The sequence below is a fragment of the Odocoileus virginianus genome, chromosome 4 (genome assembly GCF_023699985.2).
Source record: "Odocoileus virginianus isolate 20LAN1187 ecotype Illinois chromosome 4, Ovbor_1.2, whole genome shotgun sequence".
Taxonomy (NCBI): domain Eukaryota; kingdom Metazoa; phylum Chordata; class Mammalia; order Artiodactyla; family Cervidae; genus Odocoileus; species Odocoileus virginianus.
In genome coordinates, this window is record NC_069677.1 from 4056461 (window position 1) to 4074671 (window position 18211).

Below are 18211 nucleotides of genomic sequence, written 5' to 3' on the forward strand. Positions count from 1 at the left end.
TTCACGGTTATATTGGAGAAGGAAATGGCAACCCACTCCAGTGTTCTTGCCTGGAGAAGCCCAGGGAACAGGGGAGCCTGGTGGGCTGCCGTCTATGGAGTCGCACAGAGTCAGACACAACTGAAGCGACTTAGCAGCAGCAACAGCACGGTTATACACATAAAATTGCTAAGAGTCATCAAACTGAATGCTTAAGTTCATATTACTGTACGTAAATTACATCTCAAAATATATATATTGACCATCTACCAAGTGCCAGATTCTGTGCAACTCACTGGAGACATAGTAATGAGCAAGATTCTGCCCTTATGAAATTAGAATATCCAATAAATAGCCTTTTTTAGGTTATTCAAGGACTTAGAACTCAACTACATCCTTCTCTTTATTGTCAACATAAGTGACAATTTTTTTTTCTCAATACATAATATAGTGAAAATATGCTACATAAAGAAATCAGGAGTTTGGAGTTTTACTTACATTTCTGTCGCTGACTAGTTTTATGATTCTGGGCTGTCTTTTTATCACTAATATCCTGATCTGAAAAGCAAGGGTTATGAGTCCAATATCCTTTTAAGTCCTAGATCTTTACTTTTATTTTTATTACATACACTAATGATGATATCATCTATTTACCATAAAGCTACAAATTTGAAGGGGAAACTGTTCATCCTTGAAGGAGACAGTCCCAATTTCCTGACCACAATATGGTAACTCTTATCACTTGCTATTCTATGGCACTCCCAGTGAGCCAGTTCTTGTGAGTTAAATCAAGGAGTCTGGAAATCTTGGAGAAACTGAGTTCTGATTAGTCCTGACTTTATTAAAACTCTAATTGCCTTTTTTAAAAATCAGATTTTCAATTATGTTAATTTTGAGAAAGAGGGACCAACCCAGAACTCAAATCTTCAAATAAAAGACCCGCCAGTTGTAGAAAACCTTTTCAGTTTGCCAGGGCTTGAAAGTTGTTTCGTTTTGTTTTTCTAAGTGAATTAGTTAAGACTCAGAGATGGGAGGGAATCTAAAATCCATATGCCTGTAACATTCTCTCTTGTAAACATTTAGAGAACATTCAAGAATAAATTGCTCTTTTATGAGGTCTGCGGAGAAACATAATGCATAACTTGCTTTTGTTGTGATTTTTTGAATTTCACCTTTCTCTAAAATTGCTTAAACACTTTTTGATTAGAGAAAATAAACCTCAATATTGCCAAAACTTTACACAAAGACCACTTTCCACACCCAGTGCTGCTCACTTCCTCCTGGAATCTGTAACCTCTTCTTCCATGTCCACCCAATGTCTTTTCTTTCTTCCTGTGCAGTCTTCAGCTTATTCCTATCAATCCTTTTCTCCATCATCCTACACTAATAACCCCTTAACCTTCTACATCACTCTTAACACCTCTTTCCAATAGTCTTAAGTCATTTATTTAACTTATTCCACAAAAACTGACTGAAGAACAAATAATGTATGCAAGGTGCCATCCAGGTTCAAGGATACATGGGTGAAGAAAGTCCCACTATCCTGATGCTTATAAACTAAGAGATACTAAAAAAGAATTGTAAGTGTGATTGTTCTTCTTTATTAAGTCCTCTTGCAACCTTTTAATTTGGTCTGTGAGTGTGTGCTTAGATTTACTTCTCAGTGGCCCCTGAGTAAAGGTGTCAAAGTACACCAAGTTTCTGTCTAAACTGCCAACTATCACTACAAACTTCCAATTGACATATTTCTTGCTTAAGAAATAACTTCTCAACATTCTAAAAATATATCTTCCCAAGATCTCTCTAAGTAGCAAAAAGAAAAACACTGGTGACAAAGGAAATACAAGGATAGTCACTATTTTATTCCTTCTAAGGCTCTCTGCTTCTAACATTTGCCTTTTGCCTTTCACTATGCCACTTATATATTCACTTACTGATTCATTGATTTACTTAAAAATATGTATTTAGTGCTTACTATGAGCCAGAGCTTCCCTGGTAGCTCAGACAGTAAAGCGTCTGCCTACAATGCAGGAGACCCGGGTTCGATCCCTGGGTAAGGAAGATCCCCTGGAGAAGTAAATGGCAACCCACTCCAGTATTCTTGCCTGGAGAATCCCATGGACTGAGGATCCTAGTAGGCTATAGTCCATGGGATCACAAAGAGTCGGACACGACTGAGCGACTTCACTTCATGAGCCAGGGACTGTGCTGGATAAGTAATACTTAATCTATGTCAAGGAGGAGCTCAGAATCAAAATTACTATCTCAAACTGTCTTGGTACAACAAATGTTAACTGCCTTTGCCAATCAAAGAAGTATATTTTTCTCACTCTGTTCAAACACGTGTTCTTAAAATAAAGAATGTTTAAAGGTAAAAAAGACACTTTCAGTGGTGATATAGTCTATGAAATAGTATTTGATGTCTGAGTGTCTATATATGTATGTATGTGTGTATATATATGTCTACATATATAAATATGTTTACCTTACATGTTTCTTAGTATCATATTCTTACAGAAGACTTTCAAATTACCGTTGATGCAAACGTATTTTAAAACAGCCTTTAAAATACACACAAAAAATGGGGTTAGAAGATAACTTTTAGATGATAAACTGCATGAAAACTGTAAAGCATAGATCTAAAATATCTTTTAGTACATCTTCCAAAAAGCCAAAATATAAATGATGACAACATACATACACACAAACATTTATTCAATTTAGAAGAGAGTGGCAGTGTTTTTGATTTTTCTAATTATAAGACATGATTACTGTTATAAATAGTAAGGGCTATTCCTATTTCTCAGCAAGTATTTATTATGTTTGAAGTTCTTTTAGGGTAACAATTCATTCAATCAACACTACTCTAAGAGCCTCTCTACTTTATAATAAAGGTAAGAAATCTAAAGAAAATAGAGGTGAAAACCTTGGTTAAATACTGAGTATAAAATAGCATACAAGACAACAAAATCTGTTAGAAAAGACACAAAATCTGCCCAAAAGTGTCTTTAATAATAGATAAAAATTATTTTCAAATAAGATAATAATTATTTTAAAATAATGAATTGTAGTACAAAGTTCAGAGAAGGCAATGGCACCCCACTCCAGTACTCTTGCCTGGAAAATCCCATGGACGGAGGAGCCTGGTAGGCTGCAGTCCATGGGGTCGCTAAGAATCAAACATGACTGACTGACTTCACTTTCACTTTTCACTTTCATGCATTGGAGAAGGCAATGGCAACCCACTCCAGTATTCTTGCCTGGAGAATCCCAGGGATGGGGGAACCTGGTGGCCTGCTGTCTATGGGGTCTCGCAGAGTCGGACACGACTGAAGCAACTCAGCAGCAGCAGCAGCATCATTACAAAGTTATGGAATGCTGGTTAAAGGGCAGTACTTTTTCTCCTGATTGAAACATGCCTTTGGGAAAATTTTATCTCCTTGCCTTCATCTTCTTTTTGGCATTTCATCAAGTCTGAGTTTTTCTTTGCTTTCTTCTTTTCTTCTGCAGTTGAAAAAGTTTTAAATGAAAGCTGAAGAGCCCAAATGCACTCTGTATACCAGAAGGGTTCAAATATAGCATTTTAAGCTTTAAAAACCCCTGTGTCTCTTGGGAGAAAGATAGCATGCTGGACTCATTTGGAAGCATAAAAGGCACTCCTTTTTAAAAAACTTTTCTGTAATTATAAACAGTTCTCAAATGTTTTCATTATTAACTGAATGTATAAAGAGTTTTAATATTATAGCAAGCTCAGCTATTTTTCCATAAAGCCCCACAAGTACCTTATTTTGCCTTCCCTGAGATTTGTCTTGTGTTGTCTGTGGAGATTCCTTCCGCCTTTTGTCATTTTTCCATGGTGTCCTTATCTACTTATGCTACACATTCCTTTCTCCTAATCCTCTTCTTATACCCATTATTTTTCAATATTATTAGCCTGGATCCTTTTGACATAAAGGCTTAAAAGCCACTGCCTATTTCTGTCTGTGTTGCCAACTTTTCATGTCCCTGTCATCGTGACACCTTAAATCTCTGACAGCAAATGTCAGAATCTCCCAAACTGCACTATAGACCAGCTTCAGCTAAATTTCGTAAACTATTGGGTAATTCTGATTAAAACAATTGGTACTTCTGGGAATAAATTACATTGGAGTCTAAATTCAAGATACTGGCTATCTCAAAATATATCTGGATTTTGCAAATTATGTTCAAAATCAGTTAGTTAATCCTTAGTATTCTGATCCACAATTTCAAGGGGCTATCTCCAGGTGAATTGAGGATAGGCTTGAGTAAACTCTCCTAAAAGTTTTAAGTATTTTCCATAGCTTTATAGTAAATAATAGAGCTGTGATATAAAGGTTAGAAAAGGTTAGACTTTAAAAAGTAGATAAAAGGCTTCGTCCTCATGCTCCACAAGTTACCTACAAACTTTTGACTTTTGATTTCTAATCTTGATATGCATACCTTGGAGGAAATGCTCTCATCATTCTTGTTTTTTATCCTCATGGCATTTAAAAGTATTTTCTTTTTTTTTTAACACTTTGAGTGTTCATTTATTTATTTTTGGCTGTGCTGGCTCTCTGCTGCTTCACTGGCTTTTCTCTAGATGTGGTGAGCCAGGGCGACTCTCCAGCTGCAGTGCATGAGCTTCTCATTGCGGCGGCTTCTTCTGCCGTGGAGCATGGGCTCGAGGGCACCCGGGCCTCAGGAGCTTCAGCACGTGGCCTCAGCAGTTGCGGCTCCCAGGCTCTAGCGCACAGGCTCGGTAGCTGCTGGCACACGAGCTTGGTAGCCTCGTGGCATGTGCGATGTTCGCAGACCAAGGATAGAACCTGTTTCCTACACTGGCAGGTGGATTCTTAACCGCTGAGCCCACAAGGGAAGCCCTCTCTCTTTCTTTTTGATTACTAGTAAATATTTAATGAATTTTCTTTTGGACTAGGGATCACAGCAGATTTGTACAATTTAGCCACAAAAGCTCAAAACAATCTTCGGAAATGTTTTCTGAACCTTGGTTCAAAAATAAATTTTTCTCTCCCTAACCTTTAAAAATGGTTTGAAATGTAAAAGGACAAAGCAATTCTTAAACACAGTCACACTGACATTCGGCAAAAGCTAAAAATACCTCATTGGTTTCACAGGACAAATTTGTAGCTACTATGAAGTCCTAATGTTATTGTAAATGCCCTATGATAGCCTACACGGGCAGAGTAATGTGTTTGTAGAATTATATAGCAACTCAAAGAGACACTGATAAGCTTTATTTTACACTTTTGTTCCAGAGGCAGGAAGGAAACATTTAATCCATCTGATTTGATCTAGAAAACTGACCTAATGACATTTGCAGGGACTTAATGACATTTTCCTTGGTTCCAGCTCTACTATTCAGCCTTACTCCATCTTATATGATTAGGATTTGTCTTTGCAGACAGTCATGGGCTCCCCTGATAGCTCAGGTGGTAAAGAATCTGTCTGCAATACAGAAAACACCAGTTCGATTCCTGGGTTGGGAAGTTCTGCTGCAGAAGGTATAGGCTATCCACTCCAATATTCTTGAGCTTCCCATGGGGCTCAGCTGGTAAAGAATCTGCCTGCAATGCAGGAGACCTGGGTTCAATCCCTGGGTTGGGAAGATCGCCTGGAGATCGGAAGGACTACCTACTCCAGTATTATGGCCTAGAGAATTCCATGGTCTGTATAGTCCATGTGGTCTCAGAAAGTCAGACTCGACTGAGTGACTTTCACTTTCACTTGTAGACAGTCATTAGTCAGTGCCTAATCCACCAAGTTCATGATTAGAACACACAGAAAAGTTCCATTTTGCAAAACACTCCTTTCCAAATAATCATGACTAGAAATTCTCTCTCTCTTTCCTGCTGGGCCCTGATCTGTGAACAGCTGCTTAGATGGGGGCCATCTCAGACGTGACCACTCTAGGATCTGTGCTAACTGCTCTCATTTTCCAGATTCCTACTATGATTCAGAGTTTACAAGATGCTGCATAAAGCAACAGAGGTATACGAATGCAGGAGAGGAGAGGAGAGGAGGCCGTAACTAGAGCACTGGTTTGAAAACAGGCAGTGCTATCTGTAGGAATGTGTCCCCTCAAAATTCGTATGTTGAACTCCTCTCAGTACCTCATATGCGACCATATTTATGAATACGGTTATTTCAGATGTGGGTTAGATGAGGTCATTGCTGGGGAGGGGCCCTAATCCAACAGGACAGGTGTCCTTACAAGAAGGGAGGATTTGAAATAGACACATACACAGGGAGAACATCATGTGATGATGAAGGCACTGATCGAGGTAAAGCTTCTAAAAGTCAAGGAGTGACAAAGATTTCCAGAAAATCATTAGAAGCCAGGGGCAATGCACAGAATCTCCCTCACAGCCATAGGAACTGATCCTGCTCATCACAGACCTTGACCTTCCAGAATTGTAAAACAATACGTTTCTGTTGTTTAAGCCACTCAGTTTGTGGTAGCTTGTTATAACACCCCTAGTAAGCTCAAACTTGGGAAGATGGCTTGTAGACAACTGGTGTAAGTACAGAGGAGAAGGAAGGATAGCCTGGTATAAAAGCAGAGACCCAGCCATGCTGACTGGCCTTTCTGACCCGTGGCAGGGAAAAGAATGAATCCCAATTAGCTAGAAATCAAGGATCTCACAAGGTGAGTGCAAAGGCTCAGACACTGGCAAGTTGATGTCATGTGGAGAGATAGCAAGAGAAGAAGGCAAAACCAGCTGGTTCCTGTGACAGAGTGGAGGCCAGTGAGGCAGCAGAGCAGAAAGACTCCAAGGCCTCAAATCCATGACATGGTTACACAGCCTGTTCCGGGGGTGGGGGGCGGGGGTGGGGGCGGTATTGGAAAGAGTCAGTAAGGAGTTCAATACTGATCAGAGCACCATGTAAGAAGGTTTCTCTGGCAACTGAGTGCAAAATCTACATTTTGAAAAGATGAGATGCAGAAATGATTTGACCTTGAGCTTATTACTTAGCTCTAGCCATCTTGTCTGAAAAATAAAACCAAGCATACACTCACCGGATTTTGGCAAGAATTAAGTGAGATACCCCACACACAATGCCTGCTACGGTAGCCCTTCGATAAATGTCAGAAGCTGAGTCAGATATGTACACAGCTACAATTCACATATTTCTTCAAATTAAATGTGGACATTAACATTTCTCCTTGTTCCTTCCTATCACTTCCTTGAAAACACTACCTGTAACTCATGCTTGACTCTATCTCAGGCAATACTCACCCAATTATTACATAAAATGAAGAAATATACATTTAAGGTATGGGTAGATTATAAATGGTGGAGAAGGGAGAGGGTGCCTGTTGAATTTCCACCACCACTCCCCAACCTCCACCATCTTCTCAACATAAATCTGAGTTCCAGGCTGATTCCATCACAAGAGAGTCAAAACTGCTTGTAAATTCAGACCTCATTTGCTCTAATGAGATTTCACTCTTCCTCAATTTTGGGGGAATATAGAGCACTAAATGGCACGATTCAGAAAGAAAACACCTTTTTAATATCTCTCCACATGCTGACCTATTTCATTACTGTATACTTTTCAGAGATGAGCAGCTATGCAAAGTCTAGAAGAAAAAGACCCAAAATGCATTCCCACCTCCTCCTGGGGATGTTTCAGCTTTTCAAGATTCTAGGTCATCCCTCTCCCTGATATTTGGAGTTCACTCCCACTGGGAAAGCAATCTGTTCATATAGCTTTTTTTTCTTTAAAAAAAAGAATTATTGTTTATCCACAATCTAATAGAAACCACTTTAAAAAAAAAAGCCTTACAGTTTTTCCTTTTAAATTTCACCATGTAAAACGAGTAAGATGTATTAAGGCAATTTGATTAATTGTGAATTAAATTAATTGAGCCACCTGAGAAAGGAAGCATTTAACTGTTTACAAATAGCCAAACAGAGAAACTGATGTGATTGATGACATATGTCAGGGATGGGTACATTTATTTAAGGACTGAATGATGCACTGTAGTGATAGGGAGACTGACTAGGAATCGTTCCTAGCCTCTGGTGGGCTAGTAATTTCCTGCTGCAGAGAACGATGCTCCCTGAAATGACTAGATGTGAATTTTATCATGACCTGCCTTCAAGTGTCAAGGAACCTCCTCTTCGTAAGTGTACCAGGGAAAAATAGAGGAAAATATGAATTTGAGACTTGTTAAGATCAGATGAATGTTCGTTTTGATGTGTCATCTTTTATGTGAGATAAGTGATCAAGCATAGGTAGAATTTCTGGAGACAGGAAACTCTCTTCCTAGATTAGCTTGTTTTACAGGCATTTCAGTTATAATCCTAAGCAATCTTTATGGTTCTCAATCTTGCCACACTTCTGCAGCAAATATGCAAGTTTCCTAGAATGAGAGATTATGTTCTCTAGGCAGTGGCCTCAATAAAACTACTTTTCAAAGTTTTTCAAAGTTACCCAATTTTCAAAGATTGGAAGAATGAAGCAGCTTCAGCATATGGCCTCCAGACTGCCCATGAAGTCCTCTTCTCACTTAGTTCTCTTTCCCGATTTCTTTTCTAATTGGAGTGTTACGTGTGGTGTGTCTTCGTAGGCGAGTATCTTTGTATACAGGTGTGTAAGTGTTGGGACTGTATACTTGGTGTGTATGAATATATACATACCTTTGTTCATGAACAGTATCACTGGCTCTTTCCAGAAAGAATTTCCTAGGAGGGTACTACTTTTTTCTAACCACTATATGACAAGATGGTTCCTGATGGCTATCTGCATTTGCCATTTAACTTTTTTTATTTTAATAACTACCTCCTCACCCCTTGATACTCCATTTCAGACCATATCAAATGGGATTAATTTAGAAATTGAGATTAGTTATGACACCACTTGCCTCATTTTAACTTCCAACAGTTAGCATTCTGGCCATTTGGTTTTCTGGAGGGTCTATAATTCTTTTAAAATAAAGGAGAAATGACCTCAGTGCAGTTTGCAAAACATGTATAAATCAGCATATACAAATGCACACAAAACTGCAAAAGGTAGTTTGCAACTGGATAGCGAGTGCTGTGATGGTCCATGTATTCCCACTGCTGTGCAGAGTGCTGCACAAATAGTAGAGGTACAGTCACTGTTCATCCGAAGACAAAGCTTCGCAAAAAGACTGGCAGAATTTTCCATTAGAACACAAAGGCTAACTTCCTCAAAGATCAAACAGTTCATGGAAGACGAGATATGGCCGCTTGATTAAACTGGAAAACCTGAAGCTTCCCAAGATCCTACATTTCTTACCTCCACAAAAAGATCATGGAGAAAGAAACTGCTTCAAGGTGGATGAATGTTAAAACACCCCTAATGTAGCAGGGGTCTCAAGAGGTAAGGGGGTCTGGTAAAACAAATTTATGTATATAAGTGATAACAAGGGGCCTGGGATATGAAATAACTTGCAAAAAAAAGAGTGATGAAGAATATTTTAAAGTAGGAAAAATGACGACAGAACCTCAATTACTGTTTCCTCAGAAGGCACGTGCAGTTCAGTGGCATCTACTACACAAAGGAGCCAAGCCTGCTCCCTGTGCACCGTGGAGTACTTGACAATCCAGCTGCCGGCAGAGGAGTGGATGATTCTGGAGTTTTCCAGCTTCCCATTTTCACTGGGAAACTGTTCAAGGGGCTAAACCTGTGCCTAAGTATGGACTTCATCCTCACAGTCTTCAAGCCCATCGACTGGCTTCTGGGCCATGTTCTATGGGTGAAGTTCTGCAGCTGGAGAAGGGGTGAAGCACTGGGACCCAAAGAAGGCGAACCTGCAGATTCGCTTCAAGCCATCTCTTTTCCTCTCACTGGCTGGTGGGCAATATCCGGAAACTTGAAGGATAAGGACTTGTGCAGGTGCAGCAGAAAAGAAATGTGAACGTGCTCTCGACGTGAGCAGGAACGGGAAGACTTTCTGCACTGGCAGGTTGAGAAGGCCATCGGCGTAAGCATTCTTCTGGGCCCTCGTGCACGCAGCCCGGGTCTCCATCTGATTCTGCGCCCACGGGTGCCTTCAGCAGAGCTGCGGAGGTGCTGCCCTTTGTTAACCTAGTTGTTACAGGACACACTAGGAGGGCTGCTCCGGTACCTTCTGAGCCCAGTGGTACGTACAGGTGGAACCCTCCCGCAGGGTGCATGGTGGGGAAGGAGAGGGGTAAGTGACCCCTCAGACGCATTGTGTCTCTCCGGCCATCCAGTCTAGATGGTGTGTGTCGTTTTTGATCCAGATCTCACTGAAAAAGGCTCACGGAGGCGAGGGCTTAGAGCCCATGAGACCTGAATCGTCACGGCTGCTGTCCCGGAGGGCCAGGCGCCGCCACCCCACCTTGAGAGGTCGTGCCTGGCGCCTGCCTGGCGTTCCCATCCGCCCAGAGACCTGGAAGTGGTGCTGCCCCTCCCATCACCCGGCAGGAAGGAGGTGGGCACGCCCCCCTCCACCACGTGCCCGCCCATGTCCACGTGCACTCAGTGCCCAAGGCCCCAGGCACGGGACTGGGCCACTTCACGAGGCGTTTTTCCTGGGACAGCTCTGTCTCCTTGGGAGTGCGCATCCGACTTTACCTGCAGTGGCTTTGATTCCTGGATGCATTTCATGTAAGTCTTAATATACTTTTATAAGAGCATAGCTTATAATCGATTAATGAAAGAAAAATATTTCCTAGTGGTAAAAACAGAGTATGGAAGATTTATCTAGGGCGTTAAGTCTTAGTCCCTGGGTCTCAGGTTGAAGTCTTTCTTGGTCTGTGGCCTACTTAACAGAGAACAAAAGCTGTATTTAAAAACCAGAGGCCACATCTTGCTAAATCTAAGGTTTTTCACAATCATCCGGGCTTTCAAAAATGTCCGTCTGTTCTTGGTGATTTTGTAAATCATTTTAAGAAGATAGAGGAAGAGAAGGAAAACAAGTTTGAATATTTTTTTTAAAAAAACCTTGCAGCTTGGGAAGGTAGAAGCTATGTTTATTTTAATGTATTTGCATTGTGTTTGTTTAAATCGTTTTTGCCATATTACATGTCTCAAATGATATAGGTTATTGTAGATTACAGTATTTCAGGGTCATAGTTCACTTTTAGCCTTTTTATTTATGTTTTATTGGTTTATGTGTGTGTGCTCAGTCACTCAGTTGTGTCCACCTCTTTGCGACCCCATGGACTGTAGTCCTCCATGCTCCTCTGTCCATGGAATTCTTCAGGCAAGAATACTAGAGTGAATTGCCATGCGCTTCTCCAGGGGATCTTCCTGACCCAGCGATCAAACCTGAGTCTCCAACGTGTCCTGCAGTGGCAGATGGGTTCTTTACCACTCGTGCTACCTGGAAAGCCTGCAGGTATAGCTCCTCTCAGAAGCAGCCCAAGGTCACTTCCCTTCCCCTATCGAGGTCATCCCAGGTCTAGTGCAAGGCTGTGGTGTGGAGTGATGAGGCCAAATCGTTCACTAGGTTGGTTTTGGGGGGGTAGGGTGTTACAACTATAGAAGTGAAGCAGATGCTTTGTCATCAGAGATCTGGGTTGCTTCTGGAATCCTGATATAACTAACATCAGCACTATCACTGTTCTACCCGGACCACACCCCAGGCCCCCAGGCTATCTCTGTAAACAGATGAATCTATTCCCTTGGCTGTGTTGGCACAGATCCTGGGGCTGGGGGACAGGTTTGGGGAGTGGTGGTGAGAGTGGGCCGGTATTTGCCATACTTGGGTTCAGGAGCTCAGCAAGGGAGCAACCACCAGTGCAGAACTCTGTCCACCCTGTTCGTCGGCAAGACAGCACCCCTCATTCTCTGTGAATGGAGCCTAGGCCTCTCCAGGCCTTCTGTCTGTCCCGGTGGTTCTCAGAATCCAAGGGGGCTTGTCTCCTTCATATAGGACTCCAGGTCAGTTTCTGACTTGACCTGCTTGCTCCCCAGCTTTAGAGTCTTCCCGTGTGAACCTTGTCTTCATTTCAGATCGCTCCTTGGGGCAGAAGTTTTGACCCTTTGCTTTTTCTCCATCATACCTGGTTACATGTAAGTCTTTCTTGCAACTTCAGTTGTACAGATGTTCTTTTTGCCAGTTTCCAGTTTTCCATGAGAATTTTTCTACACATAGATGTATTTTTGATGTGTTTGTGGAGGAAGGTAAGCTCCACACCCTCTTATTTTGCCATTGATGCAACCCTTCCAGAATTCTTTATTATGTCTCAGCTTTTCCCACTGTAGCTGTGTGCTTCTGAGCAAGTCCTTACCTCAGTTTATTTAGTCATAAAGTTGTACATGTGTGTTTGTGTGTATATATCTCTTTCTTAAAAAGATGGGAGAGGGTCAGGAAGATAGCAAAACTTTTAATTGGTACATCCAGACAAGCAGTTCACCAAGGGGACATTAATTTTTATTTTAATAATGTGACTTAATTGAATACTTTCCTAGTGCTACATTAAATTGGGTCTGTTATTTAAAATTAAGAAAGACCATCCCCCTTCTAAAACTAACACCACCCCACCCACACTCCCAAATAGCATGTTATCCATTTGGGAACAGGCAGAATTTAAATCACTATTCCTTGAGGAATTTTTTTTTTTTAAGGAAAAGCAGAGTAGGTGTCAGTAGGCTAAAAAGTTATTGTTTTAGAGTAAACAAAAATGCAATTGAAGTACAGATTTTTTTTAAAAAACACCGTGGCAATGATCTCTCACTGTCCATTGAATTCTATTGTTTTCTCCTCCAGTAATACAGTTGTAACAAGGAACCTCCCCTTATAGCTAGGTGTATCTGTATGACTATGTCTTGCCAATAGATATGAGAAAATGTTATGTGGGTCACTGTCAGACCAAGACTGTTATAAAATGTGGTGTGTCTCCTTCCTGATTGCTTTTTTTATTTCCCTGCCTGGATATTGATTATGACATGGCTCTATGAGACGGTGAAACAACACAGAAGGAATCTAGTCCCTTAATGAATGCTCGGAGTAGTGTTTCTGCTCACCTGAATACTTATCCAGGCATGTCTATTGTGTTACTATTAAAATTTAGGTGTGTGCTATTTGCAGTCTAACATGCCCTATCATGTCTCTCTTTAGTTTGGTTATATTTCTTAATAAGTATAAGAAGCAGGAAATATTCATTGGTGGGTTGTCTGTTTCTTCTGACATTTTCAAGGAGAGCTGGCTTTTAATAGGGAGCTTGTATTAGCAGCCTGACATTCTGTTAGTGATCATTATGTCCAAGATTTTGAATATCAGAAATTTTTCATGCTCATAACCATTTTTTAAAGCCTGTGTATTTTGATTGAAGGAAAAATAAGGCGAAGACAAAAGAATATAATATAGCTTTGTAAATAGCAAATTAATTTAAAAAATGAGTGAGTGAGTACTATGGATAGATGGAGAGACAGATAAAAGAGAGAAGTCCAGCATGTAGGTGAGGATGCAAGAGGACCAACTCCTTTTTCAACTTAGAAGTGCACATGTTGCCATAATGCTGCATCTTCCCATGAGGGAGCTCAGAGAGTGTAGAATTTATAACCGCACAGATGAAAAATGGCATTGGTTGAACAAGCACAATATGTCATGCACTGTTCAACGTATTTTCACATACAGTTTGGACTTTCACATGCATGGTTTCATAGAAACCCTGCAAGGGAAAAACTATGCTATACACGTTTCACAGGGAGAGACAACTGAGGCTCAGTTTTACCATCCCTGAATTATATTGCAGGTATGTAGATGAGCCAGAAATAGAGTTAAGTATTTCTAATTTTAGGGCTTGTGTTATTCATATTTTACTATTTATGGGGACTTGGTAGGTAATTAACATTGACATAATAGTGTATACATACTTACAGGTATTATTAAAATTCAAACTGATTATTGTTATCAGTATATGAGTGAATTTTATTGTATCTTAAAAATATCAAGTCTTCTGTGTTTCATAAGAGAGCATTTTAGATTAGGCAATATTATATCAATTTTAAGAGAAGTAGAGGGAATAGAAAATAGGAAAGGAAGTAAGTCTGTACTCCAACACCTTCACCTTGCTGACTTTCCTGAACCCAGTAACTACACTGCCCACAAGTTCTATTCTTTTCCATCTTCCATTTCTGTTCTTGACTTTCTATATACTTCAACCTCTTCTTTTTGTTAAAATGTTTCTCTGCTTTTTGTCACTACTTTGTGGCCATGTGCAAAAGTGAAGTAAAATCAGCTATTCTAATGAATTAAACCACATTAGTTGGGTCATAACTGTGTTACTATTCAGTGATTTTCTTTTTTAGATGTGGTGTGTTAAGTCTAAGAGTTATATGTAGAAAATATTTGAAGTACTAATGAAGACTCATAGAAACTTGTTTTGGGACTAGGATGTTGGGTATAAATAATAAGTACACTTATGGCTGCTGCTGCTGCTGCTAAGTTGCTTCAGTCGTGTCTGACTCTGTGTGACCCCAAAGACGGCAGCCCACCAGGCTCCTCTGTCCCTGGGATTCTCCAGGCAAGAACACTGGAGTGGGTTGCCATTTTCTTCTCCAATGCATGCATGCATGCTAAGTCACTTCAGTAGTGTCTGACTCTGTGTGACCCTACAGAACACCTCTTTAAGAATTTTCCACAGTTTGTTGTGATCCACACAGTCAAAGGCTTTGGCATAGTCAATAAAACAGAAACAGATGTTTTTCTGGAACTCTCTTGCTTTTTCAATGATCCAACAGATGTTGGCAATTTGATCTCTGGTTCCTCTGTCTTTTCTAAATCAAGCTTGAACGTCTGGAAGTTCTCGGTTCACATACTACTGAAGCCTGGCTTGGAGAATTTTGAGCATTGCTAGCGTATGAGATGAGTGCAGTTGTGCGGCAGTTTGAACATTCTTTGGCATTGCCTTTCTTTGGGATTGGAATGAAAACTGACCTTTTCCAGTCCTGTGGCCACTGCTGAGTTTCCCAAATTTGCTGGCATACTGAATACAACACTTTCACAGCATCATCTTTTAGTATTTAAAATAGCTCCATTGGAATTCCATCACCTCCACTAGCTTTGTTCGTAGTGATGCTTCCTAAGGTTCACTTGACTTCACATTCCAGGATGTTTGGCTGTAGGTGAGTGATCACACCATTGTGGTTATCTGGGTCATGAAGATCTTTTTTGTATGGTTCTTCTGTGTGTTCTTGCCACCTCTTCTTAATCTCTTCTGCTTCTGTTAGGTACATACCATTTCTGCCCATTATTGTGCCCATCTTTGCATGAAATATTCCCTTGGTATCTCTAATTTTGTTGAAGAGATCTCTAGTCTTTCCACCTTACCTGCCTCCTGAGAAACCTGTACCTAGGTCAAGAAGCAAGTTAGAACTGGACATGGAACAACAGACTGGTTCCAAATCGGGGAAGGAGTATCTCAAGGCTGTATATTGTCACCCTGCTTATTTAACTTATATGCAGAGTATATTGTGCGATATGCTGGGCTGGATGAAGCACAAGCTGGAATCAAGATTGACGGAAGAAATACCAATAACTTCATATATGCAGATGACACCACCCTTATGGCAGAAAGCGAAGAAGAACTAAAGAGCCTCCTAATGAAAGTGAAAGAGGTGAGTGAAAAAGTTGGCTTAAAACTCAGCATTCAGAAAACTAAATCATGGCATCCAGTCCTACCACTTCATGGCAAATATATGGGGAAACAATCGAAACAGTGAGAGACTTTATTTTGGGGGGCTCCAAAATCACTGCAGCTGGTGACTGCAGCCATGAAATTAAAAGATGCCCCTTGGAAGAAAAGCTATGACCAACTTAGACAGCATATTAAAAAGCAAAGACATTATTTTGCCAACAAAGGTCTGTCTAGTCAAAGCTATAGTTTTTCTAGGAGTCAGGTATGGATGTGAGAGTTGGACTATAAAGAAAGCTGAGTGCCAAAGAATTGGACTGCAAGGAGATCCAACCAGTCAATCCTAAGGGAAATCAGTACTGAATATTCATTGGAAGGACTGATGCTGAAGCTGAAACTCCAATACTTCAGCCACCTGATGTGAAGAACTGACTCACTGGAAAAGACCGTGATGCTGGGAAAGATTGAAGGTGGGAAGAGAAGGGGACAAGATGGTTGGATGGCATCACCAACTCAGTGGACACGAGTTTGAGTAAACTCCGGGAGCTGGTGATGGACAGGGAAGCCTGACTTGCTGCAGTCCATGGGGTCGCAGATTCGGACACAACTGAGTGACTAAACTGAACTGATGGAGCACCTAACATGTATCAGGCTCTACACTATTTTACAAGTATTATCTCATTTAATGTTAGTAATAAACATGGGAAACAGTACTATTGGGGAACGAACTGGAGAAGTCAAATATCTTGCCCAAAGTTACATATTCTGTAGAGAACAGTGGTGAATTATGTGGGTAAACTAGTCAAGGATTATTTTCTATGTGGTGGGATTAAAAATAGGCCTCTCAAATACTTTGAGCAGAAATAAACAGTATTTTAGGTGGGAGAGGGGGTAGGAGGCTTGGCTACTGAATATTAAATCCAGTGAATGAACCCTAAATAGCAATAAAGTATCTGCATACTAAGAACTTCTGTGACATTCAATAGGGTATCTGAAGGGACAGTAATAAAAAAACGGTTGGTTTGTTAATGAGACTTAAATGAAACCAAATGAAACTTAATGAAAACAAATCTTCAAATGTAGGAGCAGTACTATATTCTGAGGGAACCTCACCTTGTGCTTACTTATAATTAAAGATAAACACTGTCTCTGCCTTCTAAAGGAACAAAGATGACCACTGAATTTGTGTGCCAAGATCAAAGAACTGTACTTTTTAAACATCTACATGTGGAATATTTGTAGCAGGTAGTACTTGTATCAACTTCTGAAAGTAAAGCCAAACCAAACATCCTGTACATTTTTTTGTTTTTTTTTTTTTAAATTGGAATATAGTTGATATGCAATATTATGTTTTAGGTGTGCAACAAAATTATTCTCAATTTTTAAAGTTCATTTTCTAATTTTAGTCATAAAATATTAGACATTTTTCCTATGCTATACAATATATCCTTGTGCCTTATATATTTTACACATAATAGTTTGTACCTCTTATTCCTCTACCCCATCTTGCTCTTTCCCTTCCCCTCTACCCGCTGGTAACCACTAGCTTGTTCTCCATATCTGTGAGTCTGTTTCTTTTTTGTTACATTCCCTAGTTATTCATAGTCTATTTTTGATTCCGCATATAAATGATATCACACAGCCTTTGTCTTTCTCTCTCTGACTTATTTTACTTAGTTTAATACCTTCCAGGTCCATCCACATTGTTGCAGAAGGGAACATTTCTTTCTCTTTTATGGCTGAGTAGTATTGTATTATGTATATATACCACATTTCTTTATCCATTCATCTGTCAGTGGACAGTTAGTTTGCTTACGTATCTTGGCAATGGTGAATGATGCTGCTGTGAGCTTTGGGTGCATGTATCTTTTCAGTGTTTTCATTTTTTTTCAGACAAATACCCAGAAGTGGAATAGCTGGGTCATATGGTAGTTCTATTTGTAGTTTCTTCAATAAACTTGCATACTGTGTTCCACAGTGGCCACACTAATTTTCATTTCAATTTTCAAGGAACGAGGGTTTCCTTTTCTGCGCATTCTACCCAGTATTTATGATGTGTGGTCTTTTTGATGGTAGCCATTCTGACAGGGGTGAGGTGATATCTCATTATGTCATTAATTACTATTGCTCTGATGATTAAGTTTGTTAAGCATCTTTTCATGTGCCTGTTGGCCATCTTTATGTCTTTTTTGGAAAAATTTCTAATCAGTTCTTCCTCCCATTTTTAATCAGGTTGTTTTTGATGTTGTTGTATATACTATTTATATATTTGGAATATTAACCCCTTATCAGTCATTTAATTTGCAAACATTTTCTCCCATTCAACATGTTGTCTTTTTGTTTTGTCAGTAGTTTCATGTGTTCTGCAAAAAGTTTTTAATTTTAATTAGGTTTCATTTGCTTACTTTTCTTTTGCCTTAGGGAACAGATCCCCCAAAATGTGCTACCGTTAATGTCAAAGAGTGGTCCACGTGTTTTGTTTTTCTGGGTGTGTTTATGGTTTCCAGTCTTATGTTTAGGTCTTAAGCCAGTTTGAGTTATTTTTATCATGGTGTTAGACCGTGTTACAGTTTCTTTACCTGCAGCTGTCCAGTTTTCCCCTCACTATTCATTGAAGAAATCTTCTT